Source organism: Hetaerina americana, unplaced genomic scaffold (assembly GCF_022747635.1).
Source record: "Hetaerina americana unplaced genomic scaffold, ioHetAmer1.1.p SCAF_2, whole genome shotgun sequence".
In the NCBI taxonomy this organism is placed as follows: domain Eukaryota; kingdom Metazoa; phylum Arthropoda; class Insecta; order Odonata; family Calopterygidae; genus Hetaerina; species Hetaerina americana.
In genome coordinates, this window is record NW_027286763.1 from 85,397,301 (window position 1) to 85,409,969 (window position 12,669).

At 38.2% G+C, this 12,669-nt stretch overlaps 1 long non-coding RNA gene across 1 annotated transcript in view; it reads left to right on the forward strand.

Annotated features, from left to right (window-relative positions):
* The first annotated feature begins 6,210 nt into the window (after nucleotides 1-6,210).
* Nucleotides 6,211-12,669, forward strand: part of LOC139687942 (uncharacterized) — a 559,283-nt gene continuing 552,824 nt past the window's right edge. Inside the window, exon 1 of the long non-coding RNA XR_011700705.1 lies at nucleotides 6,211-6,860. This is a non-coding gene — a long non-coding RNA (uncharacterized lncRNA). The remainder of the gene's footprint in view (nucleotides 6,861-12,669) is intronic.

Consider the following 12,669-nt stretch of genomic DNA (forward strand, 5'->3'; position numbering starts at 1 on the left):
GTCCATGCAATGGTCTGAGATATTCCCAGAAACCAAATGTATACCTCCTGGAGGACTTTCAGTTGTAATGGTGTCTGAGTGGAGAAGGGAGGCAATAATTGGCGCATTGAAACAATAACTAATTGAAAAATTGAGCTAGGAGGCATATTTAGGAGCTGGTTGAGAGGCTAATTTGAAAAAGGCTGCAAGAGGTACGGTGATTGTTTGTACGGATATTGAGGGGTGTGGTGAAAATTCCAATGCAGGAGGAAAGACATATCTTGTAGTTCATTGGGTAAATTATATTGCACGGTATGCCAGAAAGAATAGAGTTATATGGGATAGAATTGGTCAGTTGTTGAAGGAGACAAGGAGTGGTGAAGATGAGTTTTATGGTTAGTTCAATTCCGAGGTTTTGAAGTGGACTTGTGAATAATGGAGGGTTAAGAAAAGTGTTTTCGGTATTTAATTCATTGGATGAATTAGTCGGTCATGTATGAGTGTCAAGGATCATTTAGCTAGTATGGTTGTCGTTGACTGTTTTGTGGTGGTTCAGAATGGGGAAAACATCTTTCAGAATATGTTTAAAGGATGGAACTCCTGGGAACTAGGCTTTTGAGATTTTAAGGGCTCGCCATATTCATACTTATTACATTACAGAGAATTACTCTGTTAATTAGTAACCATTAGGTTGTATTTCTACCTTAGGTCTAAAAAGTTCTCTCCATATGGTGAGAAGGCTTCTGATGAGTGGATTTGAGAACGATCTGCCCAGGGATTTCTTCTAAGTTAACTTATCTTTACAGACGATAGTTTCCATATTTACATTTACACAGGATCCAGCAATCCACCATAAGGTGGTGTGGCGGGGGGTATTAGAACGTCAGCTCCTTTGCATAAATAATCATGAACGCAATTCAGTATATTTTATTAATTTTATTATTATTTGGTAGCCTGGATTTTTGTATGTAAAACGTATTATCATGGCCACATATCTTAGTATAGTTTAACAAAACGTAGCCCAACATCCGACGCTACAATAGCCCCCTTTTCAAACCCGCATGCTTCCTTCCTCTCTTGATTCCATCCAACATACCCATCCATCCCCCCCTAATTTCTTGCCTAGTGATCTTCCATCAGTAAGAGTTTTCAACATTCCATCGTCTATCAAAATCCTCTCCATCTACGAGTGCATTTCTCACCTACTTCGAGTAATACTAATAATTCCTCTTTCCTTCTCTACCAAGGATATTACCAAGGAAAGTTTCTAGGAAATTTTCATATACATAGTGTATATATATATATATACTATGCATAGAAGTATTAATATATATATTATTTATTTATTAGGAATTAATAAAATGTTCAGTAGTTGCATTAAGTTTCAGATCAGACGAGAAATCCTGCTGCAACCGCCTCTTAACAGAATACACCAAAATATTACAAAATTCAGTCTTTCGACGGACTGCTTACTCCAGTATAAGTGCTCTCACATTGCAACAAAGTAGATATCGGTATGCCACTACTCTTTCCATTGCTGATATTCGTATGCGGGTTGGGATGGGAGCCAGTACACCAGCCACCACGCCAATCCGATCCCCTACTGCCTCTCTTTCGTGCAATCGACGGAAGCCGTCAAGTTCCGTGTCACCTTCTTTCAGTTTTGTGTGCCTGCCCAAACCCCATTTGTCGGGAAACAGGGTTCTATTTCATCGACCCACTGCGCAACCGGTGGCGCTCTTGACCGTGATACTCCTTATCCGGGGCGTCGCGCTTTTGTCGAGGTCCTGCGTAAAACGTGGAGGATACTTTCCCAAATGATGGAGATGAGAGAAAACTCAATTGCACATCTCTCAAAGGAAATAAAATTTACTACTTTTTGGCACGCGATAGGATTGCTAACGTTAGGGAAAGTTCTTTTCATAATTAATTCAGAGCATTGCGAAATAAAATTCGTAGGTTAGTGTCAGTGACTCACAAAAAAAAAGATCAATAAGCCCTTGAAAGGGAAAAACACCCGTTTACTAATTAATAGTGGGAAGTATGACCTTTCTAATATAGATGGTCTGCTTTTGTGAACTTTTGTCGTACAACACTTTTAATATTCAACTCAACCGCAGTCAAAACTCGGAAAAAAAACTGGAGGGAGGCAGTTTCGAGTTATGATTCCAATTTTTCCCCGGTTGTTTAATAATGGAATTACAGGAGGTTGTGGGAGATGTTGCTTTAACTTCTCGGCCGGGATACTGTGAGTTTTAAGCTGATTTATATAAAATACAGTTAAAGTTCTTTATTTAGCGATGAAGTGATGGTAATTCTCCGCAGGAAATAGTTTAAACGATAACAGTTGTAATAACGTCGAATATTATCAAAAGCAAAATTTGAGCTAATGGGTGTATTTCTTTACGTTTAACAGCTTAAATGAAAAATACACTCAGCTATAGTTTAGGTTTATCTAGTTTAAGCTTCTGGCCGAAAGAGAAACGAATTTAGCTGTCCTTCATTTGATGCTCTGCTGCTTAGTACTGTTAATGACAATCTTAAATGAACTTGTTAATTCAATGCGGTTCCTTGTCACCATTCCTTTCTTGTTAAGTTAACATTTCGTATTTTATTCCTAGTTTTAAGTTTCTACTTCTCGCAAACCACACTTCCACTTCTGCCGTGTTTATTTCTTATCAATACCACGCGTTTCCAATGTACAATGACCGGTAAAGGTGAGATTTCACTCACCGGGACGGTTTATACTTGCCCGTTTGGGCAGTCAATGAACATTTATCGACCACCCTTGCCTTAGGCGAGGCTAAAATCGCGGGTATTAGTTTTAGATTGGTCACTGTACCAACCCGGTGATAGATCCACTTCGCGCGTAAATGTTATTCAAAATTATGGAGAAAACTTAGTTAGTAACTGCATTAGGATTTCAATTTAATCTTATTGATAATTTTTACCAAAATTCAATTTAACAACCGAAAAGTGTAGGTTTCATTATACAACTCAAAATGTTGCGTTGGCTAAATAAACGATTGATCAGGATTCCAATATCAATGAATAAAAGGACTTCTTTGAAATTTTTCTATAAATAAAAATATTTTCCTACGTGGCATCTTCTGTGAGATAAATATATTGCCTAAGACGTCGTTATTACATCAAAGGCGAAACATACCAAAATATGAGTAAATCTAATAGATAAAACAAGGGAAAATACATAAAATCTGAATAAGGAGTTGGAAATGACTTTTAACTTAGAATTACTTGTTTCTAAACATGATTTGCAGATTTTATGTCAAAAAATCCTCTCTTAACTTAATTAATTCAGTAACTGCTTTATTCGAAATTATTACCCTCAAAATACTCGGCTGGAACATTATTTTTCCTCTTGTCTTTACCAGAATTTTTAATACTTGCACGTTTCCAAAAACCTCGTGTAACTATGTTCAAATGAATCAACTGGGCGAGTGCTTGAATCTTGAATAAGGACTGGTAGAGATTTTTGCATTAAAAAATATTTCCAAGCTCGAAATTTCAGTGTCAGTGAAATGATTTCATCTCTCACTGGGTAAGCTGGGGGAATGGGAAATTGTTGAACAGCATGTGGGGACTTCGAAGGGAGGTCGGTTGAATGCCATTCCAGATCCTTTCCCACAAAATCTCTCAACAAATGGAGGGCAATGACTGTATAAAAAGCGCTTCAAAAACTCTTCTTTGGGTATCCTATGTGAAAAAGGTTTCGCTGACGTCGGGAGATGGTTTTTGGGTATTCTAATGAGATGAAGGAGACCCTAACGAAGCCGTTGTATAATGAAGCCTCCTGCAAACAAATAACTCCGAGATTCTGCTTTGTAATACGTTCACTAATCAGAGAGAGAGAGAAGGAAAGGAAAGTGGTCCACAAATGCGGTCGTTCTGAGAAGACTCGGTATTATTTGGCTGGTTTATTACTTAATTTCCGTTAATGACTCATCTGATGAAAGCTTACAACATGGTTTTCATACTATTGATCGCATGTTGTGCTAATTTTGAGGCATCATGAAGGTGGGGATATGTCGTGGGAGATAATACCTATACCTGCCTCACTGAGTGGCATTGAAGCCTTCATTCACTAAGGGATTCCGAATATTATCAGTCTTGTTATTCCACTCCTATAGTTTCCTGGTATGTGTGATGGAATCGCTAAGGAAATTCACAAGAAAATTCAAATGTGGAGGAGCTCGATGCATAAATACAAATACTTGCATATTAAAATCACGCTGTTATTTGGTTTTAGTACTATTTAAATAAGTATTGTCAATTATTTAAAATAATTTCGAACCGATCTTGCTACTTTCATGGTATTCATTCTGTATTCGGATGGGCATGGTAACAAAAAATTAATGCCAAAGCGTCCTACGTGAAAATGCATAAATATAGTAGCATTCTCATAGCAGAAAGGTACTGAAGTTCATGGTGGTATGATTCGTAAACATTGTTTGTAAAGATTAGCTTCAACTACCGATCGAAAAATTGATGGAATTTGGAAGGTCATAACCTATTGTATCTAATCAATACACTTCACTATGATAGGAAAAAATGATGGCGCTTGGTATGGTTCTACTATCAGTAAAATTATGATTGAAATAGAGTCGTGTATTAATTAATATGTTAAGCTCATATCATTCCAGCGGCAAGGTAAATATTAAAATAATTGGAAATGTCGTGCTACAGGAAAATGATTTGAAGTTCGGTTCAAACAAGGAAGGAGTTTAAAGGTGACTGGAAGAAAGAAGTTTAATGAAAACTCTGAAAACAAAATGACTTAACCATAGCCGACACGTTATGAAAGAAAAAAGTCAAATGAAGATTCACCTTGGGAAAAGCAAATGGGAAAGATTACAGAAGATCACACTGGGGAAAAATAATTGAGACGTCAGAGAAGAAATGTGTAGGAATGACGAGGTCATAAGAGGGATTGAGATGTGCGTAAACTCAATCCAATCATAGGATTGATGAGCATTGATAAAGAGTACACGCAATATTCTAAAAAAGACCGTGATCAAGTACCAATGCACTCTCATTCTCCCAGTGTTTCCGCTAATAAAACAGCAGTTTTAACACGCGAAGGACCAACGTCTTCACTTTAATGTTTCTTTATAGATTTTTATAGCTGTTTCTCCACTCCTCATTTTTCCTTAATGTCATTAATTTTGAATATTCCTCATATTTTAATAATATTACTAATATATATGGACCAAATCGAGGGGTGTGAGTAATATTTAAGCCCACTCACCTTCTCTGAATACGATATTATGGATACAGAATATTTTTTACATTTATTTTTGCTATTTTAATTTGCTGACCGTCAATACCACTTCACCCCCCACTATCTCAATATTATTCGTATTGAATGTCGTTCGAAATGACTTCGTATTGAAAATGAATATCGGACAGTCTTAGTTTCCACAGTAACGAACGTTTTTCTTTAAGGCTCGCAGTGTTATTCGCACTGGAGTGGAACGTCCAACAATCGATGAAGTGCGATAACTCAGAGACCAAGGAAATAACCCACCGATCCCCAATGGCACGAATGCCCCCAATAGTGGGGGGTCGCCAAACCTCTCCCTCTCCCCCCCGAACTAATGATTATCGCTCGCTGCAATTGCTCAGCGTGCGGGTCCGTTAGACTGCAGAGAGGAAAAGTTGAGAGATGGCAAGACACCGTCGGTGGTCAAAGCAGCCGAGTCGAGCGATGGGTTTGTCTGTGGGACGCTGCTAAGGATGGGGAGGCATAGGAGATAGCGAGAGACGGAGAGGAAAGAGTTTGAGGGAAGAGTTGGTGAGAAGAGGGGAAGATGATGCGGGGGTGTTGGGGTGGTTTTAGGATGCGTCTCCAGTGGGAGGGGAAGAGAGAACGTGGGGATTGGGAGAGAGGAGGAGGATATGGCGTGGGGGGGGAGAGGTGGGAGGAGGAGGCTGGTTGGCGCTGGGTACCAAACGAGGAGGGTGGGGGTCGAGGGTGTTTGAGGGGTGGGAGACTTGGTTTCCCGACGCCGATGGGGGGAAAGAGAGTGTGTGTGAGAGAGAGAGAGAGGGAAGGAAGGAGAGACGTCGGCCGCTCCTGCGCGGAGCACGTGCAATCCATTCACCCGTCAGTACGCTCGGAAGCGCGTCGTCGTCGGCAGAGTAGCGGGCCGCGCTCTCCGGCGTCCCTTTGCTTCTCTCTCCATCTCCTCCGCAAGGCGAACTCCCAATCGTCCCGTCGGTTGAAAAAGGAGGCCTGGGCGGAAGACCAAACAGAACGACCCCTTTTAAATCCAAACTATCTGAACCTCAGAGCCGCCGTCCCTTGCCTCCGCCGACGCCGAAGTCGCTCGGGCGGTCGCCGACCGCGGGAAAAGTGTTGCAGTGCGCCGGTGGTTGCATCTGCTGGGGCGCAGCCGATGTCAACTCGCCGCCTTTGGACGCGGAGTCGGTTTATCCTCGCGTCTCCACCGAAAACTTCCGCACGGAAGACTTGCGACGGATTTTGGGGCTCGGAAGCACGGAGGGGATCGCACGGGAGTGATTCAGACCAAGGTTCACGACGTTTTCATCGCTAAATTTCCGCCGTCGGTTGAAGAGAAACGGCAGACGCGCAGCCCAAACTTCCATTCCGACGCTCGGAGTGAACTCCTTTCAAAGTTTTCCGATCTCGACTTTGCTGCGCGGGCGACGGCTTCTTTTTCCCCTGACTTTTTGGTCCTTCATGAATAGGTTGTGCATTTGAACGTATTCTGCGCTTGTGTTAAACAGAGGATTCCGATTCCCCTGCTGTAAATCTATGTGAATCTGAATGATATTTGAAGGGTCGTCGAAAGTGATAAAACTGAAAAAGTTTGAATACATCGCTGGAGTTTCTCCAAAAGGTGAGGAAGAACTTTTAGTCCGTGTATTAAAAATGGATTTCTTGAATGTGTGGCGTGCCGAGCACATATCAAAGGAGGAAGAATTAAATGTGTAAACTCTTGGGTGCTGAAGCATTTTCTAATGTTATTTCTCGTGAAAACTCCTAAGAGGTTGGTAACATATCTACATAGAAAGCTTGATTATTGGATTTTGGCATATGATTTAATTTAATATTTGCAAGTCGAAATATCACTTAAATCATTCTCGAAAAACGATGTATTGGAAATTATTAACTTTCTTTGAGTCTGTATCAAAGGTCGGTCATAGTCTTAATAATGCCTAATCATTTCGTTAAACAGGAAATGGAAAATTTCTATATTTGATATTTATGTTTTTCAATGCATCACTTTCTTCAATGAGTTCAAACCTGGTAAGAGCGTATTAATGCATATGATATTTCGTTGCGCCTTCAGAGACTTTTTTAGTTCATTACTTGAAGCAAAATTTATCTGTGGAAATAAGAGATCTCGAGTTTTCATGATATTACAAGATGGAGTATTGATATGTATTAAGACAGGTGCTTCAGGATTAATCTTAAATACGAAATAGGATTATAAACATCTAACTGTTTATCGTTTCATTTTTATGGTTGCCAAGAACTGTCACTAATATACTATATACTCCCCATGGATGCATTTTATTCATTTAAAACTGATACCAGATATTGGTTTAAATTAATATTAATTGGAAAATTTTACTCTTGCTGAAATTAGATTTTCCCGTTCTCTCTAAAAGTTGCCATACCATATGTTACATTTGAGAGTTTCGTCATTGGGCATGTATTTGAGTAGTTTGGTAGAAGTTTTGATTAGATTTGGAACGAACTACTTTATTCTCATACATGGCAATGAAGCAGACAAAGCATTGCCAATGAATTTCCAAAAAATAAACGAGCTACATTCCTCAAGCGAGATGCAACCCTTCTGTCTAAACTTGCCCACACATTTAATTTTTGTCAATCATCTCGCTTTAAGGATTTTCTTTATTTTATCCACACGTTGTAGTTCGTCCAATGCTTGTCATGTTGTTTAAACATTTAGTGTTACAGAACTTAGAATCTTCGCTGTACTAGTGTGACATATTGGTCTCTTCACTGAACCTGCATTTTATGTGTCATAAATCTAAGATAAAGTAAATCATTACGCCGCTTACTGTATCTCGGTGAGCTAATATTATTTCATGGCCGAGTGAAGAGGTTTATCGACCGCTGGTGATAATTTTTTTCCATATTATTCTGCAATTTAGTTTCTCCTACGCCCACCGCAGACGCCTAATCATGAGCAAGCGTAGACGTCCATATATCTAATCTTCATTATCGGCGCTGGTAAACTTAACGAAGATAAAACGGACCGTGGTTGACATGGTCTGTCCTTGAGCAACTTAGGACCTTAAACTTTTTTTTTCCTTTGCTTACCCAACTTCACTGTTTACTTATCGCTCCCGAGAAGGCCACCCTTATATAATCACGTTTCTGACTCAATCACCTTGAAAAGTGGTAATACGATGAGTTGCCCGAATTGGCTCAAAGACTGGTGTGCCAATTCCTCTAACATCAAAATTCCGTGTCAAAGAATAGAATGGTATGAAGAGCCTTTCGCGTATTGTAAGTGGTATGAAAAAGCCAAAAAAATGTGACAAAAAAGTAATTAGGTAATGATCAAGTATTTCAAATTGGCTGTCTATGCATTGATGATGAGGTAGAAATGTCGCACTTCGTTTGAAAACTCTACACGATTTCGTTATTCAAAAGTATTTGCGTCTTATCACGGACACCAACACGTGGGAGTCTAGCGGGGGGTGTTAGGTCATTAGTCATTAGTTATTAGAACATTTTGTCATTGTTGGCACTTTGTACACCTCTATTTTTTGGGCGCACGTATTTTCACGCACGATGCATCCTTTCCCTATTTTTGTGACCCCTTTGGAAAAAGAATGCCTTCAATCGGTCTGTTTGAAATAAAATTTCCTAAATGCGTCGTTGTGCTCCCGCCAAACAATATAATTCAATCGTAGAATCATTCTATCATTGTCAGTGTTAACTCGGAATGATTTGCATTAAAGTTTAAGTTCTGCATGTAAATGTGCAATGATTGCATGTGATATTAGATTGAAAGCGATGTTGGAAGACCTGAGAAGTTGCACTGTAAGGCAAGTTTGATCGAGATGAAAACGATGTGTGTACCACCTGACACGGTCTATCTGCACATATGTACTTTAACACTAATAATAGAGGTTATTAAGAATAAATTTAAATAAGGGTCTTTCCAAGAGCAATTTTCACATACTGTACACATTTTAAATATTTTCTCTATAGACTCTTTGACTTCGAAATTTATGTTCCTCCAGCTTTGTACCAGTCACTCGTCGCATATTCAAGTTGGTGTTCACGCATCGCGAAATCACCTCACTTACTCATCCATTCGAATATATACTCAGGATTCGTATGGCGAACCGTACAGAAATGAACACTATTCCGGGAGATGCCGCAACTGTAGCTTTTAACGGAGTCATCCGCTAATGTGCATTTCAATGCAACAATTTCCGAGTGTACTTTTCGAATGACCCCGGACACAAGTAGCCAAACTTATTTATATTCTTGTAGGTTTCGTAGAGAAAAAAATTCATCGCAAATATCGTCTGGATTGTTGATCACTTGCCGAATTTGGTGTTAATTTTGTGTGAAATCAGGCCATTTCAGGCGATGGGTTTTGAATTTCGAGTTTTACGTTTTTCAGAAATGTCCAGGTGGTTATGATATTTATTGTGTTGGCTCATAGGTGGGTAGTTTTGGGGTAAACGTATACAGAGAAGAGAAAACAGGATCAAGGAAAACCGTCTGTCTGTATACCCTTGATGTTGGGAGACTTGGAATGCCAACGTTCCGCCCACGGAATCTTCTGGTTTTTCGTCAAACCCTGCCGGGACAAGGGGTAGGAAGGAAAATCATACGCGCGGATCTGAAAAAACTCCATTTGGGAAGTCACTGGGCTATATCAACATTTACGTATTTTTTTACAATATCCACTAATCCTACTGATTCACATATTGTTCTTCGTTTCTCGAAATAGTCATCTGCCATGTAAAAGTAATGCCATTCTAAAATTGAACGTTGGAAGCCTAGCGAGAACTTTAGAGTGGCCAGCGTAGAATAAAGATGCAGAAGAATGCGAGCTTCGTCCATCGCTACAAGGAAGTTGGCCTATTGGCCCCGGTTGGGTGGATAGATTGGTGGTGCTCGTCATCCCGTATTGCATCCGTGTGATGATTCCTTCCGCTACAGGATTCACTTTAGGAATATAGTTAATCAGGTTTCGTTTCTAACCCTGAGTATTCAGCCCTTACACTTTCCAGACCAACACGTTCTCTATTAACTTGGATTCAGCGTGTAAACACAATTGGGTCTATCGATCCCGTCCCTTAACAATCCAATCACGTCATCAGAGGCGAAATGTGGGTACGGATTTGTAGTCTCGAGTAGATGATTAGCAAAAGATCGCCAGTTCAGCATATTCAATAGCCCTAATTGTATGATATTGATCTCTATCCTCCCTCGTAATTGCCTTCGAAAGGTCAGCGGGAATGATATTACCTTAGCTAAATTTATTCAGAATTGATTGATTTTTCACTTCACTGTTTTAATTCACCTGTATCCTCGTAATTTTAAACTGAATTTCCGTAAAATGCTCACGTAGCCAAACGGCTCTTTCACGCTCAATTACCTATTAATTTTAACCATTTAAAATGCCCGTTGCTTAAATTAGTATCATCCAATTAAAATATGATTCCTACCATTAAGTGCGATCAAATACTCTTTAATTCAAGCTACTCCGCACGATTGTTGTAATCAACATGATTCTTTAATGTTCTAGTGGCAGAATGTTGTTTTTTATTTTTGTTATTACTTTACCTCAACAAATTTTCTTCGTATTATAAGGCTGTTGGGATTTAGGTCTGATGCTTGATAAACTAATAATGAAGGCATTTCATCAAAATTAATACGTTAAATTTGGACCGAGTTCAACAGATATTACTTTAGGATAAAATAACAAAAATGTACTTCAATCTCCTTATTCTTCTTAAACGAGTGTTTTAATGTGCTGCTTAATTTTTCGTATCTCGGAGCACGAGGCCTAAAAATATTTTTACCATTTCTCGTGATTGAACTATAATTTGAGTGTGAAATTAAGTGTGCAAAAGTGTACTTTCCCTTTAGAGCGTATCATTATTAATATTAGTTAAGAATTAGCTTAAGTATTCGTCTATTTAATTTTGAGAATTTTGACAATATTTCAAAACCAATGTATCTATGCTTCGTGGATTTATGGTGACGAATTAAGGGTAAAATGATGATTTTGTATCAATGATGTACCGGTATACGTCTATAGTGAATTACACTTTCAATATCTGGAAAATTCATCTAAGGATCCAACAACAGATATAATTTATATCAACAAACTCTTCAATGTATTACAGAAGAGAAATAAGAGTTTAAAGAGTTTGAGCTCGTAAATATACAAAACAGATACATATATTTTAATGTACCTTTCTTAAATTCCCATCTTGTGTGTATTGTTTATTCAGCATTTTAGATTCATATTCATCTAGTTTTTCATTCAGGTTTATTTGCATTGTTTTGTAATAAACATCAATTAAATCGTATCGATTACGCTTGATTTTAGAAAGGTGCCTTCTCGACTCTAGTGGACATAGTTTTGAAACGAGACACAATAGAGTAATTCTTTTGTGCATCATGACAATATTTTTTTGTCTCGGAGATAGTTCAGTGCCTCCACAAATAATGAAATTCAAAAACAAAATGTTCAAAAATGAAAAAATAATTTGCACTTATTATGGTTTTCGCAAATAATATTATTGCATTCGTATACATTTTTATTGTCTCATTTAGTGAATATCATCCAATCTAACTTTTTTTATAAATCTTCTTTCTCACGGTGAGGTTTCACGCATCAAAATTTACACCCACGAGTGTCATGGGTAGTTAGAAAGCTAACTTTCGAATTTTTATTTAGTTCTTTCTTGTTTATCTATAGAGATTGTAAATCCAATAGTCTCATGGATTGTTTAGGTTATTAGCTAAATGTTAGCTTATCTTCGTCAAAATAATACTTTCAGTTACAAAAATTTTTACCTTTACATGTCGTAAAATGTGTAAAAAAGGACGTATTTTAGTGCAATATATGTGACTCCTGTGGTCTTCTTTTGTTCTTAGTCACTGACCATATTTTGTATATCTATGGAGTTTCGTTTTTGGATTTCCAGTTGTGTGGCAAATTACAAAAACTGATTGTTTCCTTAAAACTGAAATATTACTGAAAATAATTTTAGAATAAGATAAAATTGTCCTATAAGGTAAGATTACCTATCTCTTTTCCATTTGACATTGTCTTATATTCATCAGAGGTAATTATATCCCTGATTACCGATCAGCAAGGAGAGATTATGGGATCTCAGGGGCGTCAGGATTCAAATACCAGACATGAACTACTCTTAAGGAAAAAATAATGAATAATTTGCAATGACCTGGATTAAATCATGAAAAATTAACGCTATTAGGATATAAAATTGTAAAGTGTGGTAAGGATGCCGATGACAACTTGAATCATTTTACCGATATCATATCATTTTCCTGAACATTCACCATCACTACTCGACATTTTTTTCCATGACTTTTTCTCTCAATTTTTCGATTAAAAGACCAGAAAGCAATTAAAATTTACGACTCAATGCTGGACAATCATTTCGCGTCTA